The sequence below is a fragment of the Pseudorca crassidens genome, chromosome 12, assembly GCF_039906515.1.
Source record: "Pseudorca crassidens isolate mPseCra1 chromosome 12, mPseCra1.hap1, whole genome shotgun sequence".
Classification (NCBI taxonomy): Eukaryota; Metazoa; Chordata; class Mammalia; order Artiodactyla; family Delphinidae; genus Pseudorca; species Pseudorca crassidens.
This window is the reverse complement of record NC_090307.1, coordinates 3,244,174-3,268,667: the sequence shown is the minus strand read 5'-3', so window position 1 is coordinate 3,268,667 and position 24,494 is coordinate 3,244,174. Positions and strand designations below refer to the sequence as shown.

Here is a 24,494-nt window from a genome sequence, read left to right as displayed (position 1 = left end):
TCAGATAAAAACACTATTGCTATTAAGAACTTTTAAAGAATAATTCTACAAGCATGCGCAATGTATCATCAGTTCAGAGGTTATGACAGCCGTCAAACCCTCAACCTCCTGAACTCAGAAGGCAGGCGTGCTCTGCCACCAGCATCCTGGTGGGACAGGGGAGAAGGCTGGTCTGCATCCCCTCCGCCACCTGGCATGAGACAGAAGCAACCCCTCGCAGGGAGCTTTCCTGGGCCTCAGCCCCCTTCTCTGTACCGGGATGTGTGGCCTCTGCATTATTTCTCTGGCCCTTACTGTGCCCGTGTGTGGACTGAGTGCTTTGTCACCTGCCCACTTCTGTCGGGGCAGCAGGGAACACAAGTATCTCTGGGATCCGGGAGGCCCAGGCCACTGCTGTCGAAACATTCCCGCAGGAGCAGTCAGGCCTCTTCCCGAACATTTGATGCCCTCACAGATTGTATGATGTAACTGGACAGAGATCCTGGCCCAGCGCAGGAGACACTGCCAGTCTTAGGAAGCTGGACCACACTGTCTGGGTGCAGCCTCTACCAGGGCCAGACCTGGAAGCCCGGGTCCCGCACTCACCACATCTACACTGGGCCTCCTTCCATCTCCCACTGGCCCAATCCGTCACCACGTCTCCAGGACCACACCCTCCAATGCCCCTCTCGGGTCCCCCTTCTCCAGTCTCACAGCCACGGGTCTGGCCCCAAGCACCACCCTCCCTCTGCACTGCCCTGCACCGTCTTCCCTAAACAGCCCCCTCTTCAGTCCCCCCGCCGGCGAGCCCCCTGCTGAAGACCACTGAGGGGTCACCCAGAACCCATCACCTCACCGCTGGTGAGAGCCCTCAGGACGCCCACTACCCTGTGGACAGAGCCTAGCACCCTCAAGGTCACCCACAGCCCCTAACAACCTCTCAGACGTCACCTGCCGTGCTCACACACGTGCGCACGCGCGCGCACACACACACGAGCACCTCGAGGCTCCCTCCTTCCCCAGCACCCTCTCCTGCTCAGGAAGCTAACTCCAGCAAGGACGCCTGTCCTCCCCAGAACCATCCTTTCCCATCTACTTGGAAAGGGAATCCGGCCAAACAAAAGAACATTCAAAGAACTCACAGGCGAAAAAATAAAAACGAAAAATATCTGGTAATGATCACTAAACCCAATAAGCAAAGAAATAAGTGTAAATAAAATCAAGTCTAAGTAACTGTGACACACATATAAACGTGTCATTATTACATTGCTTGCAAGACAGCATATACAATGTAAAATAATAAATTAACAATAGACTAAAACAACATCCAAAAAAGGAATTACAATACCGTGTGGGGAGAGGGGAAGAGATAAAGAAAGGGAGGAAGGTAACAGAAGTACTCATTTCTTCACCCTTCCCAAAGAGGAAGTCGAATTACATTGTTACTGAAGTGGATAATTGAGAAACAGGGGTTTAGGCAAAAGTTATAAATATAACCACTAGTAAAACTGAAAACATTGGACTTTCTATCTACCTTCTGATTTCAAGGATTAAAGGAGAGGAAGCATAATTCATACACCTAGAAACAGAAAACAAAGAAAGAAAGCGTAAAACAAGGTAAAAGTTTTTTTAAAAAATTAGGAAAGAACACCTAAGAAATCTGTTTCAGCAAAAAATATAAATGAATCTACTTATTTAAAAGACTCAATGAAAGGGTTAAAAACTAAATCCAACTATATGCCCTGTGCAGAAGACACCCAAAATGAAGGAACTCAGAAAATCTGGACACACAGACAAAATATACCAGAAAAATGCAAACAAAAACAACAGTGAAGACAGAAATATCACGAAAAGTTTAATTCATGGTTCAAAAGGCATTCACTTGCACAAAAGGCATTCAATTGCACAAAAGTCATACTATAATGATTAAGGGTAAAAAAAAAAAAAAAGAAATCACAAAGAATAAAATTGTCCTACACCTTTAAAGTCAAATAACAGAGAACAAAATACACAAAGCAAACACCCCAGTGAATACATGGAAAGATCAAAAGAGAGAAAATGGATCTGGGAGAATTAACAAATCTCTCTTAAACCTGGCAGATTAAAGAGGTAAAAACAATAGAAGACTTGAATTAAAAAGTAGAGTTCAATCTAGTATGTAAGTATCAAACCCCACACCAGCCACTTTGCTAAAGTGACAATAGGAGGTAAGGTGGCTGCATGCTTACCACAAAGATGGGCTCTAACAGTTCCTTAAATCAGAAGCAGCACAGCTCTCCCAGGCTCCATACATAGTACTGTGATACCAAAAACTAACAAGCGAAAGCAAAAACAACGCTAACGAAAGTCCACCCATTTGGAAAATTTTAAACTCTCTGTAACAACTCCTGGGGCAGGACGAGATCACGGGGCAATTGCAAAATGCTCCTGAAACTCCTCTGTGTCAAAATTTATGGGACACACAGAAAGCTGAAAGTATAACCAGCTGCAGGATTTAAAAATAAAGAAAATACGTCAGTGAAATATTCAAATCAAAAAGTAACAAAGAAAAATTAAAATCCTTAAATTTGAATTTTAAAAGGTAACCACAAATCAGAAAAAAACAGCAAAACTGATAAATGAAGTCCATAACTGGCTCTTTGATAAGCCCAATGAAGGAGAAAAATGACAAGCTGGCCTAGTCAAAAGAAAGAAAGGCAGGGGCTGGGGAAAATTAGGTCTACTGACCACCAAAGGAAGGAAAATTAAAAGAATACAATGTTCTTCAAAACATTAACAAGTGTGATAATATTGAAAGAAATTACTAATTTTTTAATAAAATATAAATGCCCAAAATCTATCCAGGAATCAAGAGAAAAAGTAACCATTACAATAATCAGGTAAGAAATCAAAACAATTGTTACACACTCCTTCACCCACTCAAATGCAAAAAAAAAAAATCAGTTTCAGTCACACACCTTTTGCGAAACAACTCAGATGTAGGCCATTTGAATGTTTGGGGAGCAACAACAAAGCACAAAGCTACTGTCCTAATAAACAAAACGTTCCTACAAAGCAGCAAATCATGAATAACTCAGTGGAAAAACCGACCGAGTAAGTGAACAGGTGGTTCACAAGAGAAATAATAGTCAACAAACGTTAAGAAACGCTAAATGTGGCTTTAAATTTTTAAAACACAATGCGGTGTTTTCCCTATCAAGTTGCCCAAGACTTAGACTGATAACACCAAGTGCTGACAAAGAGAAAGCCACAGGTCCCTGACTGCTGCCGGGGCTGTGAAATGGCATTTTGATATCCTGTTGGGAAATGCGTCCACATCCATCCATGAAAATGCCCCTTCCTGCCAAAAATTCCGTTTCAGGGAACTAAGCCCAAAGAAACATTCTCACACGCGCACAAAACTGTGTATCACAGAGGTATACTGCACACTAGGAAATGGGTAGCAACACAAAGTCCCCCACGGGGACAAACACAGCTCAGCTTCCCCGGGGCGACATCCACCTGGCGGGAGCTGGCCCGCTCCCACTGGCCGATGCTCACCCCAAACTCCCTTCTGATGGGTCAGACTGGACCACACTGGGTACTGGGCATTTGGAAACCACAGACGGGGTGTGCAAACATCTGTACTCCACCCATCCCTTAAAGAGTAAGTTGTGAGGTTATGTTAAAAAAAAATAAGTTGCAGGGACTTCCCTGGCGGTCCAGTGGTTAGGACGCTGTGCTTCCACTGCAGGGGGCACACGTTCAATCCCTAGTCGGGGCACTAAGATCCCGCATGCCGTGCAGCGTGGGCAAAAATAATAAATAAAGATTACAAAATAAAACACTTTTTAAAAAAGGACTAATTTGGGAAAATGATTTTTTTTTAAGTTGCAGGAAAACTCACATAACATGGTCAGATTTTAATTTTTAAGTTAAAGTTTATATATGTATATTAAAAATCTACATATATTGATTAAGCTATTATTGGATTTAAACGCCTAATACAGCAACTGGCATCTAGAAGGCATTCAACAAATCGTAGCCTGCATAAAATAAAATTACATTCATGTTGTGAAACCTCTCACACGTTCTTTTTTCTCAAAATGCAGTTTCCTCTTTGGATGGTAAATATCTTGCCGGCAAAGATGATGGAGTCTTTGCAGTCTACGAACTTTGCATTTTGTATACGTATCTGAAAAGGAATAGTTTAACTTAGGCAAGTGGAACGCTACCCTAAGTATTTGGCTATAACTCAATTACTCAACTATGTGGTTGAAAATCAATTAACGTGTTATCTGCCGTGAATTCCACACCACCCACCCCTAACGGAAAAGTGCTGTGTCTTCGTAGCATTTTGTGAACTTCTACATAATTTATTTCTGAAAATCTCTATGTCTTCAAAGTGAAGTACTGTGTGTCTTTACCCCCTTATGCAAGAGAAATACAGTATAGGACCTCGGGTCCCAGCTGTCCACATTTAATTCTGGTTCAATAATTTAAATGTATAGCTTCATATTAATTCCCTGGAATAATGACATTCAGATCAACTCCCTTCCAGCAAATGGGATGGTACACAAGAAACAAAGTTAAGGGGTAACGGGAAAGGAACCCCACTTGTGCTCAGCTGCTACAATTCCTCTCAGTTAAAAATAGGACAGGGCTTCCCTGGTGGCGCAGTGGTGAAGAATCCTCCTGCCAATGCAGGGGACACGGGTTTGAGCCCTGGTCCGGGAAGATCCCACATGCCACGGAGCAACTAAGCCTGTGCACCACACCTACTAAACCCGCGAGCCACAGCTACTGAGCCCGAGAACCACAACTACTGAAGCCCGTGTGCCTAGAGCCTGTGCTCCGCAACAAGAGAAACCACCTCAATGAGAAGCCCACGCACCTCAACGAAGAGTAGCCCCCGCTCGCCGCAGGTAGAGAAAGCCCTCACGCAGCAACCAAGACCCAACACAGCCAAAAATAAATAAATAAATTTATTAAAAAAAAATAAGACAGAGCTCATATTCGTAGTTCCAACTTCAGACATCTTAAAGTGAATTAAACAAAGTGACTTGCAAGTGAACAGGAAAGAAATTCTGCCCTGAGTGATTCAATGTAAGCCTGCAGTCCTGTGTCTGTTTTCCACTAACCTCCAAACCCAGCCATGGTTTGTCTAAGAAAGGGATGCTTTAATCAGAACACTTGCATTTATTGTCATACTGAAGTCCATCTGACTAGCAGATCCCCAGGCAGATGAATACCCATAAATGTCACGTGCCTGGGTAGAAACTGCCTAAGCTCTTGAGTGCCCCAGCTGTACGGCCAACTTGGGGTGACTGGCTCTGGGGCCTTCAATCATTCCCTAGATAAGAGCCAACTTATGAAATCCAACTCGAGATGCATGTGAATTTAGAAAACTCTGCGAAGAATGTCAGGCCCACACACTAAAGAACGGTGACCCTAAGAAGTTCTCACTTCTCCTTGGAGTGGAAGCATCCCTTTGCCTAAACGTGCACACATCTCCAAAGCACTGTTCTGTTGGGCCAGTGAAACAGAAAAAGAGAAACAGTGCTTTTTATCAGAGCTGAACAATGTCGATCTGGACTTTGTTATCCTACCTGAACGCTAGTCGATCTTCTTTTTTTTTTTAAAGTCCGGTAAGTTTCCTGAACACTGATACTACGAGTCCACAAGCAAGAGAGTAAACAGAATTCTAGCCTGTCTCAACACCATTTAACTATCCAAAGAAGCATTTCAGTGATGGATAGGGCAAGATATGGAACGTGACCTTCACTCTAAATAAAAAACTTGCTGACCTGAACCTGGATTTACAGGCAGGAATAGCAGGTAAACCGCAGCACCATGGCAAAGAACAGGGCCAGCCCCAGGATGAGGAAGCAATTCCACCAGGTCTCACCCTCAAAACGTGACAAAACTTAATAACCACACGGAACAGCAGTCTTGAGACACATGGGGATACAGACTAGCTTTGCGCCGTCTTCTAAAACGGCAGGGTTTTGTGCCTACCTGTGGCAGGTAATAAATATCCCAACACAATGGGACTCCCTTGCAATTTTATACCTAGAAATCCCCTTCCAGCTGGCTGGCAAACCATCCCCAAGCGTACTCTGCAACACTCACAAAATGGCCCACTGTAAAGTCCTCCAGGGCAGGACCTAACAGCACATGAATAATATACAAATCATAGTCAAAAATACTGCTGACATGAAGGAACACAAATTCATGACACTGTATTTAACCCTCAGCTCCTTGAAAGAAGCATCTTTTTTTTTTTTTTTTTTTTTTTTTTGCGGTACGCGGGCCTCTCACTGCTGTGGCCTCTCCCGTTGCGGAGCACAGGCTCCGGGCGCGCAGGCTCAGCGGCCATGGCTCACGGGCCCAGCCGCTCCGCGGCATGTGGGATCTTTCCAGACCGGGGCACGAACCCGTGTCCCCTGCATTGGCAGGTGGACTCTCAACCACTGCGCCACCAGGGAAGCCCAGAAGCATCTTTTAAAGGAGATCATTTGCTTTGAGTTACTTACTTTATTCTTCCCTCTGAGAAACACCTTTTCTGAACATTATTGTTACCCATTTGGGGGGAAAGAATCTTCATTTTTCTTATTATTAATAGTATTACATGGAAATGACCTACTTTAAAAAGACTGATGAAACACGCTGGTTCCAGATCCATTTTGAGGAAAAGAAGTTTGGCCTTTCCATCCACACGGCCCTCCTAGGTGAAAACCCCCTACGTCAGCACTTTCACGAGCTTTGATACAGAGCTCAAAGTGTACTGAGCTCTCATCCAACAACCGTATTTCACATCCCCAGGACCTGGGAGCAGAAATGAGATCGGCACGAGTTCATCCATGAAGAATGCAGGGAGAGGCCCTGCAAAAGCATAATCTCAGGAAAATATTCTGTTCCTCCAACAAAGAGCATTTTGTTGGTGTCCTACCGTCATTGCAACAACGATGTACAAAATAATCAATGAACTCTGCCCAGGGTTTTCACTCCAGATACACTTTAAGCCCCCAAGCGAAGTTAACAGTTTCTATATTTTATAAAGTTGCTTTTTATATTGTGAGGCTAACAAAGCAAAAAGGTGGCAAATGAGGATAAAACAGGTTTAAGGTTTAATATGCTCCATATAAGGTACATCGATCTAATTGAATGAGACCACAATTCTCACCTCCTTTGTAACATAAACAGGTGATTTTTTTTTTAATGTGCAAAAAGTAGGAAGAACCAAATGCTTTTTTATGCTGGATGTAAAGTTTATACGTTTACATATTACCACTAGATGTGACAGAGAATAAACTGGAACCATCCTTCCGTGCTCTGAAATTCTCGGGTAAGTGACCTTCATCTGTAATTTAGTCTGCTTTCCGCTCCCTTTCTTTCGGGTACAAGGCACATCGTCCTTTAACTGGCCCTCGGAGGAGGCCAGCATCTCACCCCATTTCACAGATGAACAAGTAAAGGCATACCGGCTCCAGAACTGGCCAAAAGGCACCACGACTGGATGTTGGATTGGAAGCCAGAGGCTGCCTCTTACTACAATTCCTTCCCACACACCTGCAAGCCGGGATTAACACTTCTGAGTTTCTGGATGCTACAGCAGAGGCGGGGCTCGGCAGCAGGGAACAGGGAGACAGGAAGGCTCCTGATTCCCAGCGTGCTGGGCCAAGTTACCAGGGACTCGCCAAGGGACGGACACAATGCGGCGTCAGGCCCCAGCCTCCCTTCAGCGCCCAGCGCCCCCCGACCCCGGCTCCTGGCTTGAGAGTGGTAAAAAAGAACTTTTCTCCCTTAATTAAGCTGCTCGGATTCGACTGAGATATTTCCAAAGTATCGTATCTCCCCTTAGAGTCCTTGTCTACAAACAGCTGAACTGGAGGAGTGGAGGTTCCTCGTGGACCTCAGCAGCAGGCCCTGGCTGACGGCAGGGGCGCCTGCACAGGCAGCACCTCCAGCCCCGCAGCCGCGCATCTCCACGGGGGCTGAAGGGGCGAGTCCACGTCGGGCTGAGCCCTAGTGTAAGATCCGCGCCAGATGTCCGAAGCTTAGTGGGAAATAAAGAGCGAAGACTAACTCAGCAGTAACTTTATGTCATCTACGTGTTCAAGGAACATCTTGGACCTACTGGGTTAAATAAACACATTACTCATTTTACCCACTTCTTTAACCATTTTCCCTGGGGTAACTGGAAAATTGCAAACGACAGCAGCATTCCATCTACCAGGCAGCACCATCTTCACGTGCTGGTCAGCCTACGGTGGCCCCAAGGCCAAAGCCAGCCTGCCCGCCACCTGTTTTGTGTGGCTGGTGAGCTGAGGATGGTTTTTACTTTCTTAAGTAGCTGGAAAAGAATCAAAGGGAGAACAGTATTTTGCGACACATGAAATGACATGAAATTCAAGTTTCGGTGTCCACAAAGGAAGCTTGTTTCCTCACTGACGTGCTGTCTGTGGCTGCTTCTATAACTGCTACAAGGCAGAGTGAATTAGCGCTAACAAGAAGTTCTGGCCCACAGAGCCCAAAATATTTATTATCTGGCCCTTTACAAAAAAAGGCTGCCAGTGGGGAGGGATAAATTGGGAGATTGGGACTGACATATACACACTACCATGTAGAAAATAGATAACTAATAAGAACCTGCTGTACAGCACAGGGAACTCTGCTCAATACTCTGTAATGGTCTATACGGGAAAAGAAGCTAAAAAAAGAAAAAAGAGTGGATACATATATATACGTATAACTGATTCACTCTGCTATACACCTGAAACGAACACAACATTGTACATCAACTAGACTCTAATAAAAATTTTAAAAAAGAAAGAAAGGAAGGAAGGGAGGGAGGGAGGAAAGGAGGGAGGAAGAAAAAGGCTGCCGACGCCTGCCCTAGAGATTTGCAAATACAGACCCCTGTTTCCCAAGCTCAGGCCCCTCTGGGCTCTGGTGCAGGCTCCCTAAGCCGACCAGGAGAGAAGGCAGCTGAGGTGGGCCAAGCCCCGCTAGCTGGCTGGACGGCTGGATGCTGATGCAGGAGTTTCCCTGCTTCAAATCCCCAGACCACCCTCTTCCTTTTTTTTTTATTTTTTATTTTTGCGGTACGCGGGCCTCTCACTGCTGCGGCCTCTCCTGTTGCGGAGCACAGGCTCCGGACGCGCAGACTCAGCGGCCATGGCTCACGGGCCCAGCCGCTCCGCGGCATGTGGGATCTTCCCAGACCGGGGCACGAACCCGTGTCCCCTGCATTGGCAGGCGGACTCTCAACCACTGCGCCACCAGGGAAGCCCCACTCTCTTTCTTGATGGATTGATTACTCGAAGCCTCCGCTCGCCTTCACAGCAGACATGGCCATGTGCTGAGCGGGGGCCCACACGCTCAGGTGGCCGGCCCCAGCTCAGGGCACCCTTGACACTGGCTCCCAGCTCCTCCTGGGGATCCATCAGTAACCCCGGCCGCCTAGAAAGGGGGAGGGGCCGGGAAGAGGAACACTGGCCTTCCATGACATGATCTCCACAGTGACACAACTCCGGAGGGCGCAGACCAAGACTCAAAGTCTCTAGGCTTCAAGGAGCATGAGGAAGGTCAAACTCAAGGTGACTGCCCAGAAGATGCTCTGCTCAGATAACCCCAGTTCCTTACCCGCGAGAGTCTCAGTGGTTAAGGAAGTGGGGGGAAGGGGACCAGAATGACTTCCTAACTGTTATGAATACTAAACAAAATATACACAGAATGTGCGAGCCTTGCTCACAGCGGGTGTGAGATGGATGTTTGTGGAAAGGAAATGAGCCTTGGTAGAGCATTTATGAGCTATTTATTTGGGGGGGCTGGTTTTTCAGGCATTCGCCCAATTTGATTCACGTCTATAAGTCCTTGGTAGTAAAACTTCAATTTCTAATACAGCGAGAACCTGTTAATGCTCAATACCTGGGATCATATTGTCATGGTGATTCAAAAAATAGCTCTCAGTGCAGGGTACTGCGTTCTGATGCCCTCGGCTCCTTGTACCAGGGCAGCTCCAAGGAACCACCTTTGGAAAGCCACCGCAAACCCACCCTAAGAGCATCACTGAAGACCGTCTACATGAAAACACGTGGCCTGTGAACGAGGTCAACACACAAATCAACGTGAGCAGTCTCCTTTAGGGTTCCAGGCTAGAAAAGGCTTCTTTTTCACAGAACCGGTGAGTTTTGCCTGTATTGTCAATTCGACATGTAAATGGCCCTGTTTCACTCTTGTTTTAGTGACCAGGAAGCTCAGATTATAAATTTTGGTCCAAGTATACCCACCGGAGGGAACACAACGATCTGGATATGGAATCCTATTTTCCCCTTGTCAGGACCTATGATCCCATTTCCTTGTTCTTGACTTTTATTTAAGTTTTACTCTATATTTAATGTAGACCTCAAGTGTGTACCTCACACCCTTTATGGAATGGGGATAAACAAGCAAACTCTTCCTACCAACAGACGAATAACAGGATTTCAATCACCAGATTCTCCACGTGCCTCTGCCAATATCCTCACAGAAGGAGGGTGATGTCCATACACCGATTAAATAAACCTCTACAATCCAAGTTTACATGGGCCGTTACGTATTTTGAGAAATGTCTAGAAAGGTAGCAAACTACCTAGGGCATAGTGTCAGGAAGATAATGAAGAAGTACTCAGCACTAACTTCTTCAGAGAATGGAAAACAGAATGCAAAATCTGGGTCTCAGTTTACTGATTTTTCCCCTTAAGAGAAAACCTAGAATGTTGGCTATGTTTGCCCACGTGGAGAACGCAAAGGAGACAGGTTTTCTAAGCGGCTCTTGCATGATGAAGACAAATTCACTGCACCCTGGCCCAGCTCCCAAATTTGCCGGAGCAGGCAGAGGGAACGGATCCCCTATACAGCATCCAGGAGCAGAGCAAGACCCCGCCAGCCCGTCCCATGGGTGCCGTGGCCACCTGTCTGAGCTGCCATCGCCAACAGGGAAAAGGGAAGTGTGGTCTCACCGAGGTCGGCTTGCCCCTCTCCCCCACCTGTCTTCCTCTTCCTTGCCATCTTGTCCACCTGCACCAAAGATGTGCACAAGGGAAGGTGCCCACCTGCTCTGGTCTCCCCTGTGGCTCTCCCCAGCCCACCTGGCAGTCACCCACTCCATCGCGATGAGAGCCTGGCCCTGCACGTGCCCTGCTCTGCACCAGCGTGCGCTTCACCTCTGCCGCGGCCTCAGACAGGAGGCCCACCAGAGACTGCGGGTCTATCTCAGCCACCGCTGGTCCTCGAGGACCCCTTTCCCTGCATGCTTTGCTGGCTCTTTTCTTCTAGGACTTTCTATCCCCTGCTGGTGATTTGCTTTCTATATTTACTCTCTTATAAAAAGTGATGAGAGTAGGGTGTTACCATTGGGTTTCCCAAGAAAATCTGTACCTGGGCCCCGTGCTGAGCTGGGAACGGGTGCCCACAGCTGCCAGGTCTTGGGTGACGATGGGGCTTCCCCGTTTCCTCCCAGTCTGAGTTCGGTGATGCTGGGTGGCCTTGAAGTAGGATGGTTTATCCAGTTCTCCCACTAACACGATATCCCCATGGAGAGCTGCAAAAATTTAGTCAACATTTTTTCTTCTCTCTGGAGACAGATTTAAGCATCAGAAAGTGAAACTGAAGTGGAGCCCTCTCCCTCCTGTCCTAAATAACCCACCACTTTGCTGGGTCTACATTCGCAGAGCTCGATCAGCCCTGCACCTTCTCAACAAGCTCCTCTTGACCTCAGACTGCGACCGCACTTTCTTCTGTGCGCTCAGCACGGGGTACCAGGAAGAGACCAGACTGTGACTCAGGAAACCTGGGTTTGAGCTCAGCTCCATCACTGTGGCCTCAGCGAATCACTAAGTCCTTCTGCCGTTCAGTAGCTGTAAAACGCCCAGATTCACCCCCAAATCATCTCTAAGTCAGCTGCAAATAACACACATATAACTCTCAGTATGAGCCTTTTTAAACAAGTCCAAATGGAAATAACATAAACGTACAAAGAAAGGTAAATAACCAGCAAAGTGAATTTTTCCCTTCATGGTCATCCTGTAGTATCGATTGAAAACTCCCGACAGACATGAAAACCCTACCCTGGAGCGATGCACCCCCGTAACCTGCTCGGGCCACGAAGGTACAGCTCAGTAAGCGTCTAAATGGTGCCTTTGTGGTCCCGAAGATCTAATGCACTTTCCAGAATAGTCTACTATTTCCATGGACACTGGAAAGACCTAATTTAACTGCTGGCTGAAACGCACACTCTCAACTGCCCTCTAAACGTCTGTAGCTAACTGAACACGGATGGTCAATGGACGCCCACACGCACAAAAAGTCCCAAATTCGAACTGCTGTAACCTCCTTTCTTAACCAATCCCTACAGATACTTGAAAATTAACCTTCCTTTGTAAAGTTCAAATTTTAAGCAGCCCATAATCTTTCATCAACCTAGAAAATAACTGATAAGCCAGTCTTCCTGTAAAACCCTGAACAGATTCTGCTTTTCTGTCACCAGGGTAATTTACTGAGGCCAATTTTAATCCTACCACTAAACCACTAATCCCATGACTCTGCAGAACTGTCCCAAGTTTACGTTGCTATGGCAAGCATTCTTACATCAGGAATTCAGTTATTTACTCATAGTTGTGTTTTTCAAGTTGGTTTTAGAAATGAGATCATCGTCCTTGCCTCTTGTTTTAAAACATAAAAAGCCACGTCTGAACTAAGGAAGCCATCTGAGCACGTGGCTGGGTCATCACAGTAACACTAATTTAAATTACGCGTGGTGTTACTCAAAGGAACAAATTATCACCGTTTTGCTAACGGTCATGCTAAAGACACAAAAAGCTCCGGTATGATGAATCTCCATCTGGTGGGGCTATGGTTATCAATATGAATGATTTTCTCCAACTGGCACAAAAATCGCCCCGGGTCACTGACGGTGTCAATATACATGATGTCACCCAAAGCAGCCTTCATTCACACCACTCAGATTCTCTGAGAGGTACCTTCCCATCCACATATGCCCACATACGCTTTACAGGCAACACACATGCATGAGTATGAATGTGTTTACTCCTCTCCTTAAAACAGGAAACACTGTATGGTTAAAACGAATGAGACAGATTCAGCAGGAGACTGTCTGGACACACGTGAGCTTTGGTGGGCAACAGCCATACGGGACCTTAAAAATGGAGGCAGAAATCGTGATTCTCCACGTCCACAGCTTCCTGAGACGTGGCATCTAGCAGAGGAGCTACCCTTGTGATTAAATCCACATCTATCTGAAAATTCAAAATAACACATGTAAACTAAACAAGGTGAAAACATCTAGATAATCCCAAACAGCACCACAAAAGTTTAAATTATACAACAGGATCACCCATCTGTCCATTGGTTCATCCATCCATTTAAAAAAGAATAGCTAATTCTTTAAGGGGGGGAAAAAAAAAAACACATTTTTTTTTAGCTCTAGGTTAAAGTCACCAGAATAATCAGGAACGAAACAGTGAAAGTCCTGTCTCACTAGCCCAACTTTCTGCCTATTTACAACCAGCAGAAGTTTTAACTGCTCACTTTGGGCTGTGTGTCTTCCTGAACCAACACAGTCAGCCAACATTTAATGTCAAACTCTTTTCCACAAAAATTATTTCAGGAAAAAAAAGTGACACTTGCTCACAGCCCTCAAATATCAACAGAATGAGAAGCTGCTAGAGACAGGAACAGCCTCTCGGCACATCTCTGGTTGCATCCTTCACTGCCCTCACTTTCGAAGAACATTCTGGAATGCTGAAATGAATCAGTACCTCATGCAGCCCAAGTCAGCCCGAGCAACATAGGTTAAACAGTGCCATATGGCAAACACGGGCGCATGCTGCCCTTTTCTGAGACAAAGGACAAAAATTCCTAAACAAATATCCTTTCTTTTCACATGGGAGGAGGTGACGAGGGGAGGGTTTTTCAAGTGAGACCAAATAATGCCGAAAAAAGCTTTTTCTTTAATTCTTAGAGCCTAAGAAAAAAACTAGAGTTTTACCAGAGAACCTCAGTTTTTCAGAGTCTCCCTTCAACTACATCCTGAAAGCTAACACCACAAGTTAGCCTAGCTCCCCATACCCTAAATGAGCAAGAAGTAACAAGACAGCTGCACCCGAGGGCTGAGCGGACAACAGCGATCCTCCGGGTGCCAGAAACGGTGAGAGAGAAGCCTACCTGCTTTTGAAGGAATAAAACACCAGCTTACTTTAGTCTTGAAAATAAAGTACATTAATATCTCAACCGACTTTCAACACTCCATTGAGGAGGTGTCTGAACCTCACGATCACATAAAATACATGTCTCTTAAAGTCAGTTTTTGGAATGCGATGACTTGATTACATTCCTGACAGCAAAGCATCATCAACAACAACAAAAGAACAGAGAGAAAAAGAAAGAAAATCTACCGAATGAACACACAGTTGAAATACACTTGTAAAATATGTTTGTAAAACGTATATTTGAAATATATTTGCAAAACGTATCTAAACCCAAGGGAGCTGCTTTTTAAGTTTATCTTTTCGACTCACCGGTGTGGTGTTTTACTCATCATTTTACACATATTTACATGTTTGGGTTCTAAAAATAGTTGCGTTTCTAATGATTTCCGCTTTGTAACTTTCAGTGCCATTGGCACTGAAGACTACATGCCAACTCTTTTTCGGGAAACTACTTTTAAGGGATATTGAAAGCCACAGAATTATACTTCGTTACGATTCCGATGTATGCTACTGGAAAACATTTCATTCCGGACATAAATATTCCAACCAGCACTAGCTTTGGAAAGAAAAGCTTCAGCTGTTCAAATCACGTGTAGCCAGACGCAAGGGATAAAGAATACACAAAACAGACAGTTGCAACTGCTAATTGTTACCAGTCCGTCTGAAATATACTTGATATACCTTAGCAGATAGTGTAAGTTTCAAATACAAGCAATGCGTTTACAGTGCCTATATATGTATCCTCCCTACGACTATTTAAGTCATAACCCTCACAGTCCTCTCTTGAAGAAAATTAATTTTAAAATAAAGATGCTTTTAAAAGAACTGGATGAGACATTTTAAACTTATAGTGAAAGTTTTTCTTTATTTTTCCCATAAGGTTTGTTGTATTAAGAAATTCTTCTTAAATAAACATTTGATGTGACCCCTTTCTTAAAATGGGCTCGTGACAATTTGTCGACATTTCTGAAAACTGTAAGGTATTCATAGCTAGAGTCAGAGGATGAAGAGGATATGCCCTCCCATAAGTCACTCCCCCCTCTGGTGAGAGAGGTAGGGCGGGATCTCAGCTCCCTCAGGGCAGAGGTCACCCCCCCATCAAAGAGAAATGTCCCACCTCCCCACCGCCCCCCCCCACACACAATTCACTTGTTCCTGGGTCCAGAGAGGATGGCAGCGAAGGCATGAATCTAAAAAATGCTGTCACTCTTGTGGTCCCAAGGCACATTCAAACCCTAACAGGCTGCTGCCAACATACTGCTGGTCATCAGACAGAAAAGGTTGGGGGTGACATCCCCAAGGAGAAGACAGGAAGGAGAAGAGAGCCACCGTCACCTGTGTGACTCATGCCGCCAGTTAGCACCAAGCCCAGTGCAGAACAAGAGTCGAAAAATTGCTGGTACCCAAACTCCAGAGCAGACAGAATGGCAGCCCAGGGATGCACACCCACACTCCACATTCACATCTGCCTTCTCAGAGCTCCATCCTGCTAGCCTGCCTCTACACCACCACACATGGAGATGTATTCCAAACACCACCTGATCAGACTTCAGAACAAATCCACCTCCTGACACGGCGCTATTCATTGAAAAAAGCAAATCCAAATGAGATGAGGCTTCCTACCAAGAGCATAAGGGTCTGGGAGCTAAAGACAGTGATGCAATGAATTCTTCCTGTTTAGACATTAATAATTCCGGAAGAAAAGATCAAAGGTGCCCAGCGCTAAGCAAGCCAAGGCAGGTCCACGTGCTGGGTGCCAGTTCTGCCGGTGTAAGTACGGCGAGGGGGACACAGGCAGCGGGGCCAGGGCAATGCAGCACACAGGCCCACTAGTATCCTCTGGACGGCGTTCAGTAAGAAGAGAGTTAATGGAACTTTCCCCACAGCCTCTAGAGCTTTTGAGGGGGAGGGGTTAGGGCAGCAAAGAGATGCATTTTTTGAAAGAATTGACTGTGTCAGAATAAGTCCATCCAAGTGCTAAAAGGTATAAACATTTACAGCATGTAAGATGTCTGCTTTTGAAGAAGGAATGTTACGTTCAAATATTTATAACTGCAGATATCTGATCAAATACATTTCACTTTCTTCTGCTTTCTACCATTAGCTCTATGCCTTCAGCTGAAATCTATGCCTTATCACCGAGAAAGGTTAGCTGTCTCCAGCTAAATTTGGCCATCAAACGCCAATGAAAAAGTTATTTGTTTCCTGCACAACAGAGTTGCTTTATTCAGCTATATTATAAGCAAAATACCACTTTTAATGATATAACTGAAAGCAATGTCGAACATGGAATAAAAACCAAAAGAGTGCAGTCTCTTGCACACTGCAAACAAATATATTATGAAAGGAAAGTACACACGTCTGGACAAGCTCCTTCCCGCTGAAGAGAGTCAGCTTCTATTTCAGTTTCCTATTTCTATGCCATTAAGGTATAATGCAGCTGAAACTCTAAACACAATCTCCAGCCAGACTTAGAGCCACTCCCACAAAATTCTTTATAAGAGTCCTTCTGGTAAATTATGAATAAGACCAATACGTATCCTGGAAAAGGAATAAATAAAACTCCACAGCAACCCAATAAACTGAGCACTGGTTTTTCAAGAACCATCCATGACTAAACTCTACTTAAATTCCTAGGTCACATTATCATTTTTCCCTGTTTAGTAACGCTGAAAACCATCTGTTCGAGTTGACCCCACTTTGAGTTCTTCTTTAAAGAAGTCTCCTTTTCTTTTTCACATAATTGTTGCTAAACTTAATCTCCCCATTGAATGCTCCACCTGTAAGACTCAAATATCTCCACGTAGGAGCAAGTAAGGTAAATGAAGTTAAAGTTTAATTCACGGAAGTGGAGACAAGGTGATTTCAGCATCGACCTGTTTTCACAGACATCTCCCATTCTATTCACTCTGCGTTGGTCTCTGAGATGTCTCATCAAGTTAGAAATGTGGGGACTTCGGAGCCCCAAGGAAACTTTAGTCTCTAAATGAGTCAGTCAACTTTCAAGGTCCTCTACAAATAACAATGGGATTAAGACCAGTGATGAAAACTATTCTCAAATCATCACTGACTAGTATCAGTTACACGTCCAAAAGTTAAAAGTCCTTGATGGAGCAAGTTTCAGTATACTAAGCCATTTGGAAAGATTACGCTGACAACAAAAGCTTTCGGAAATGAAACGAAGCAAAACTCCTCTCTCTTTTTCCACTGCTGAATCCTGCGCCTACCAACTATGCTCCTTGGCTGTTCTGTTTCATTTTACAGACGTTCGCATTCTTCTCAGTGAGCTTTCTGGCGCATCCCTGGGGCTTGTTATTTTTTTAGAATGTTAATGTGCTCTAAACGTTTCATTTTATTCAAATTAGCAAATTTAACAAAATAAAGCCTTACTAATGAACTAAGAAAAAGACCAGACATAATATACTTGTATCTTAACACATCAAAATTCTAATTCCATTACCAAAATACTGGAGTCTCGCTCAGAGCTCAGGGTCTCCCAGGGTCCATTCAAGACAGCATGGGAATTGCTCTCGTGAAACTGTCTGTCCTTCTCCAAGACCCGAACTCCCAGACCCAGGCACGGCCGGCCAGCTCCGCACCCTCCAATTTCGCACACAGGCGGGGAAACTGCGCGGCAGTGGTATGTGGGATAGTTAATTCCGGCCAGTCTGTGTCAATATAAATAACACAGCTATTTTGACGCCACAATCAAAGAATGCAAGAGAAAATGAAGGAGGAACAAACAAATGATAAAACGAGCTCTTTTTTTTTGCGCGGCAGAAGAAAGATCCTACCGAATAGCATGCATGCCTAGTTCCTTAAAGTAGCACTTACATTCCTAAACCAAAATACTCCGATCATACTAACAGGAAGGCACGAAAGATAATCTGGCGAAGATCCTGTTGGGAGAATAACCACCCTTGCTTCTCCTCCGGTCAGACCTTTAATGGTATTTATCACACCGCCACGGGGTGGGAGCACCTCAATGTTTAAGTCATCTTTAATCAAGGCTGGAGACCTACGGGCAGGTTCATGGGGGAAATGCAGGTCTGTTGCACGTTTAATGAAGACTTTTGCGACCTGCCGTTAGGTCGGCGCGGTGCGCGGCCCAGGGTCCCGCAGCCCTGCCCTTTGTTACGCGGTGGACCCCGCCGGCAGGCCTGGCCCCCAACCACGGACACCCCGGGCTTCCAGCCGCAGCCCAGAGGGCACGCGGGGTCCCCACGGCCGACACGCACCAGGTCCCACGAGCAGGACGCAGCAACTCCACGCGCGGACGCCCCACACGGGGACGCCCGGGCCCGGTGCCCACCAGCCCCTCGCGCACAAATCCGCGCGCTGCCCGCGGCCCGGCACCAGGTCAGGTATGAACACTTATGTAATCGCCCGGGGGCCACGCCTCTCCCACCGCCCCACCTCCGCCAGGACAAAGTGAAGTTTAAAATAGAAACCAATTACCTGGCCTCCGCCGCGCCTCGGCCCCCGGAGCGCGGTCCGCGCCGCCGCGCACACCCCCGCCCCAGCCGGGGCCCAGCGCAGCCCGCCCCCCGCCCCGGCCCGGCCCGAACTCCCCCGCCCCGCGCCGACCCCGCCCCAGACCAGGCCCTCACCCCCCGGCCGGGCCCCCCCCCAGTCTCCCGCCCCAAGGCAGCCCCGGGCCCTGCACTCCCCACCCCCAACCTCATCCCCGCCCCCTCCCGCCGGCCCGATCCCTCCCCAGTTAGACCCTCTCCGGCCCGCACGGACCCCCGCCTTTGTTACGGTGCGAAGTTGGGCCGTGGGTCCCCGTCTCTTTCACTTCTTGGGTTACAGTGCAGGCGTGTGACGTCCGCTCCACATGACGGGGGCGGGGGGCGGGCGCCGGGGGGAGGGGGCGGGCCGGGCCCTCCCCCACCTCCCCGCCCCGCCCGCCCCGCCCACGGCCCTCCCCCAGTTAGCCGGGCCGCGAGAGGCCGCCGCCCCCGGGGCGGGCAGGTAAATGCCCCCGCCCCCGCCGGCCCCCCGCCTCCCCAGGCGCCCCAGGCCCAGCGCCGCACCAGCGGGAGAAACAGAAATAGGAATGATTTAATCTAGCGACGCCTCCCCCTTCTGCCCATTCCTCAATCCGCGAGCTCACAGAGATTGGGGGGCGGGGGGAAGAGAATCGAGTCGTACTCGGATTTAGGGGGCGGAAATGGCCCGGGCGGGAGGCGCGGGGCTCTGGACACCACCTTGTAACCGAGTTAGGATCTTGATGGAGAGGACGAAGGTCGCCCGGGGTCGCCCGTGGACCCTCCGGCAGACCTCCGCGCGGCTCTGCAGCCGGACACACCGTGCGTGGACCAGGTCGGGTAGGAGGGTGCCTCCCAGGGGTCTCGGGGAAGCAGGGGACACATGTGGGTCCTTAACCCGTTCCCTACAGCATTACCATCCATCCCAGAGCGAAGCAGCACAGCCACTCCAATACGGAACAGAGATGCTACATGGCTAGTAGCATGTGTCCACACACAACACTACCAGTATTCCTAGGGAAGTTGGTGCCGGGTTAAACCCGTAGGAAACGTGTGGCGGCCCGTGACGCGCTCCGCCCGTGAATGTGCCCATTGTGCGCGGGAGCCACGGCCAGCCCTTCGCATTCATAAGTCGGGTGGGCAGCAGAACTCTGACCATAAGCAGGTCACATTCTAGCCTTTGCCATGGACTAAGGATCAACTGCCAGTGAGAAAATAAAATGTGAAGTTGGAAGGTCCACGCTGCCCTTCACTTTTACAGTTAACACCAGTTTCAACAATCCTCGACCTGGCTACGCTTAGCGCCCGGCGAGTGGGCTCCCTCCCTCCGACCCCAAGAGCGCAGGGCGCGCCTGCCGCGTGGGAACGTGACGGAAGGAACCACACATTTCGATTCCCCAGTCTCTGAGAAGCACAATCGCATCACTCCTTTTCTTCCCCGTCTGCAGGTTTCGACTGGAATCCGAAAGCACTTCTTACGCCCATTCTTTACGGGGGGACACTCGGAGGATGGAGGGTCTCCATTTGGACTGCCGCGTGCCCACCTAGCTTCAAAGACTCAGAAAAAAGCGTGTCCACGTCTACAGCTCTCAACTGTGCAAATCAGGAGCCTGAGGACGCGTGGGGCTGGTCGGATTTAACAGTGTGCAGACACATGGGCGCATGCACGCGCGCGCGCGTACACACTCACACCCCAAATTACCTCCGGGATGGAGAAAGCCGCTGCGGATTGGCCGGGAGAGCCGTCACTCACACCCAGGGGGCAGGGAGACTTCGCAAGGCTGTTTCCTTTTTTTCCCCTTCCCTACCGTTTCATTTATTGGTAAAACAACAGCAGAGGTCTGAAAGTTAGCCATCTGCACCGAGAGAGAGTTTGCCTTCGTTAACGAGGGGGGGCGTCAGACAATATCCGTTTAAATATATTTTGTACTTCCTCAATGGATGAAAGGGGAAATTAGCAATCGGGGTGGGGGAGGACAGGGAGAGCGCGGTGAAAAGGAGGGGGTCATCCGGGAGGGGATGGACGCAGGGTGAAGCTGTTCTCAACACCCAAAAGGGACTCTGACCTTTCATTGATCTCGAAATTAAAAAATGTTCTTCACAGGTCAGATTAGAACAAACGCTGGTCCTAATTTATGAACTCATTATTTTAATTTTATTATTTAAGCATGCGCCAGCAATCGTGTTTCCTTAAGAAAGAACTGACCTATTTTTGGCTGGAGATAAACGATCATGTTAACAGATGTTAATCTTGTAATCTGTTTTTCCTGTAAGCACTTTACATACCCGGGTTTCAGACCTTAAAAATAACATCTTTTCCAAAAAGACCTGACGTCACAATTCACTCCCTGAAAAATCACTCCCCCTCTCCAGTTTTTTTCCTCCGCAATGATCTCAAAGACATTAAATCTTTTTCCACTTTATAAACGCTGATTTGTTCTGCCTCGACTCCCACAGGCTTTTATTTGCATTTCAAATTCCACAGGTTACACCAGTCGCCTTTTCAAAAAATGTAAACCAACAATGAAGCAGCAAATGGCTTTCTGTGCATCTGGATTAAACAAGGCACAGAATGAATATATTTTAAAAGAGGGCTGAGCAAGTTGATCTTTGCACACCCGGAGACCAAGTAATTCTTTATCAGTAAGCCCAGCGGAATGAGTAAAACACAGACACACAACCCCAGAAGCCCCTGGTCACATCCCGGTCTGCTGCGGGGAGCTTATTAACGCTGATAATAAGCGAGGCTGACTTACAGACCCACATTTTTCGGATCCAAGGCTCGGTCTCTCGGGTCCCTAATAGCAAAGCTCCACCGGCTCCCCAGCCCACCACGGCTGATTGTCACCGCACACCAACCTTCCTTCATGAACCACTGTTTTAAATGCCCAACTCGGCTGTCTTTTAACAAACTTATTCATACAAAGTTTCTTTAAAACTCGACGAGGCGGTTCGATCTAAATACTGATCTTAACACTCCAGTAGGTTAGCTCCCCCTGGAAATGGCAGACGAGGCGCTTCTCCACCACCACCACCACCCCCAAACACACACCCCAAGTATTCTTTTCTAGTATATACGCGGGTATACAGCGCGATCAATACCTCCTCCGCCCCCAGCCACGCCAGGCTGGGTGCATCTCCGAGGAGCCCCTGCCACGCAGACCCCGTCTCCCCACCCCGCCTCAGTCACTGCGAGAACCCTCGTCCCCAACCCCACTCCGGCCCTAACTTCCCTTCCGGGCTCTCACTCCTTTAATGTTAGGGTCACTTATGCGCTCCCAGCTGATGGGCACGCAGCCAGGGGAGGGGGGAAACAACGCCCCTCCCCGCAAGCACGTCCCCGAGGCAGCAGCGCTCGGTGCCCACTGGCATCGACCCCATCCACCAAACCCTTAATAACTGAAGCGGCTCCTCGGGCCCCGAGGCCCCAGCACCCACCTTCATTAGCCGGAGCGTTTTACTTTAAAGTAAGGCAATTTGCTCTTTGTCTCCTAATGGATGGAGAGCGCATCCGAGCTCCCCTCCTCCCGCGTCGCCTTTGACGAAGTGTACAAAGCCGGAGCCTCCTCCGCGCTCCCACCCCGCCCCTCCACTGCGGTAAAAGCCACCTCCCGGGCGCTCGCTGGGCCGCCCGAAGTTGCATCTTCCCTCTCCCGGAATTGCGGAGCGGAGCAACTAGCCACCGGGAAAGCGAACCGCCCTCCCCGCGCCCCGGAGTCCTTTCTCGGAGCCCCGACCCCCGCGGCGCATGCCGGGTCCCCCACACGTCGAGGCCTGGTCCCAGCGACCCCCGCCCTCCCGCGGGCCCCGCCGCGCCTACACCCCGGCCCCTACCTTGGCGGGGAGGCGGGCGGCCCGGGGAGGAGGACGCGCACGCCCCGCGCCTCTGAAGGTGAAGCCGAGCGCCCGAGGCGCGGAGCCGAGCGCTGCACTAGACCGACCGCGCCAGCTGCGCCCGGGCGCGGGGGACGCGCGAGGGCGCGCGGGGCCCACCACGCGCCCGGCCCCCTCCCCGCGCCGCCCGCGCGCGCCCCGGACGCGCCCGCCCCGCGGGGACCCCGGCGCCGGCCGGGCTCCGGGGGTTGCGCGGCGCGGGGAGGGGACCGGGCCCCAGCGGCCCGGCGCAGGCCCGAGGCTTCCCCCAGCCCCGGAATGGTCTGCCCTGTAGGAAACGCACACGCTCCACTATTGTCTCATCAGCACAAAGTTCTGCCACACTGCGGGGAAAGTCTGGAGGCTCGCGATGACTCAGACACTGATAATTCTTCCCCTAATAGCACTGAATCCCGATCCCAGCGGCTAGTTGTCGCCCCTTATTCCCAAGGACTAGCGCTGCCGCAGATCCAGTTACGGGAAGCTGTTTACGCGCACACACGGATACACACACAGGCACGCATCCATACGTGCAAGCGTGCCGGGAATGCATGTTCAGCCGGCTCGGGCACCTGAGCCCTAAGCCTGGAATCCAGATTCACAGGCGGGTATCCTTCCGGTGGTCCCAGCCGCGCGTGGTTTACAAGCCGCTTAGGGTGTGCGTTTCACCTAACTTCCTGATAAAGGTGCGGGGGTATTCGGACACAGGGTATCTGCAGATGAAGTCCGGAATCAAGATGGGGTCCCACTGGAAAGACTTCAGAACAAGATTCTGCTGTCTGGCAATTTAAAAATCCCTGTTGTTTTTTATTTTTATCCTTGAAAAGTTCCACTTTAATTTTTGTTTTTCAAACTCCACTTTCTCACCCCAATTACTACTCTCCGTGGGCCGTAGTTAGTTGCACTAAGTCGAGTCTGAGAATGGAAATCCCAATTTGACTCCAGAAATCTTTCACGGGGAGTGGGTGACTGCAGAGGAGAAGGGGCGGGAGGGGGCAGATGGAGGGGAAGGAGGAGAGGTGAAGGGGGGAGGCTGTGGGAGCGGGAGCCCCCCCCCCCCGCACGCTCGAGCCGGGGCTGACGTAGACCCAGGGAGCGGTGGCCTGCGCGGAGTAATGCTGCCCTCTCCCACCAGGCTCCTGGCCGTGTTCTGCTCACCTCGTGACGATCTGCAGTGGAGATGGATTCCATCCAAGACACGGCCGTGGCTCTGCTGTGGAGGCCGCGCTACGATCCAGGCCTTACCTTCCGCGGTGGCATTTCTCTCGGAGCCTAACGTTCGCTAATATTCACGGCTGCTGCAGCAGCTCGGGGGCCCGCTCCAGCTCAGGGCATTTACAACAGAAACCACTACGGACCAGCACCCAGGAAGGGAGTTGTGCCTGCAAAGCTGGACTCTCAGCCAGTGGGCCATTCTGCATGTGTGCAACGTGAGTGCAGGGTGTGTGATGTGTGTGCGTGTGTGTGCATGTGCGTGCGTTTCCACGAAGCAAGGGAGTGGGGGGTAGAGAGACAGGGAGGGAGCAAGACGGCCGAGAACCTCTGCGAGAAGGATTCCTGGTCATAAAATATGATTAATGATCTGCACTAACTCGGAGAGCAGGCATGGTAAAGGTCGTTGACGATTGTTGCTGGTTTCAGCCTGAATGCCTGAGTGCGATGTATTCTTGAACAATCAAATTTAAGCCCGATTCACAGAAAAGTATTGAAGTGCCCACAATTCTTTACAATGCAGAGTAAAAATGCACAAATAAAAGTACGCCCCTGTTGCAACTGATTACATGGATATAAATGTCATATAGAGACGCACTATCACATATATAGGTATGCGCCCCCAAAGAGATTAAAATTTGCCTACTGAAACTTTAATACTTTTTGTAGTATTTTGGAATGGATTTGA

General features: G+C 48.5%; 1 protein-coding gene across 7 annotated transcripts in view; it reads right to left on the bottom strand.

Moving 5' to 3' along the window:
• Positions 1–23,072, bottom strand: part of ZNF516 (zinc finger protein 516) — a 114,307-nt gene extending 91,235 nt beyond the window's left edge. For 3 of the 7 annotated variants that reach the window (XM_067698815.1, XM_067698820.1, XM_067698821.1), the window contains exon 1: positions 18,978–19,090. The gene's annotated coding sequence lies outside the window, so the exon portion shown is untranslated. Of the gene's footprint in view, positions 1–17,691; positions 17,900–18,977; positions 19,091–22,159; positions 22,367–22,555; positions 22,662–22,898 lie in introns of those variants that run through there. The other 4 variants (XM_067698817.1, XM_067698819.1, XM_067698818.1 and 1 more) reach the window with 4 other exon arrangements.
• Between the last annotated feature and the right edge of the window lie 1,422 nt (positions 23,073–24,494).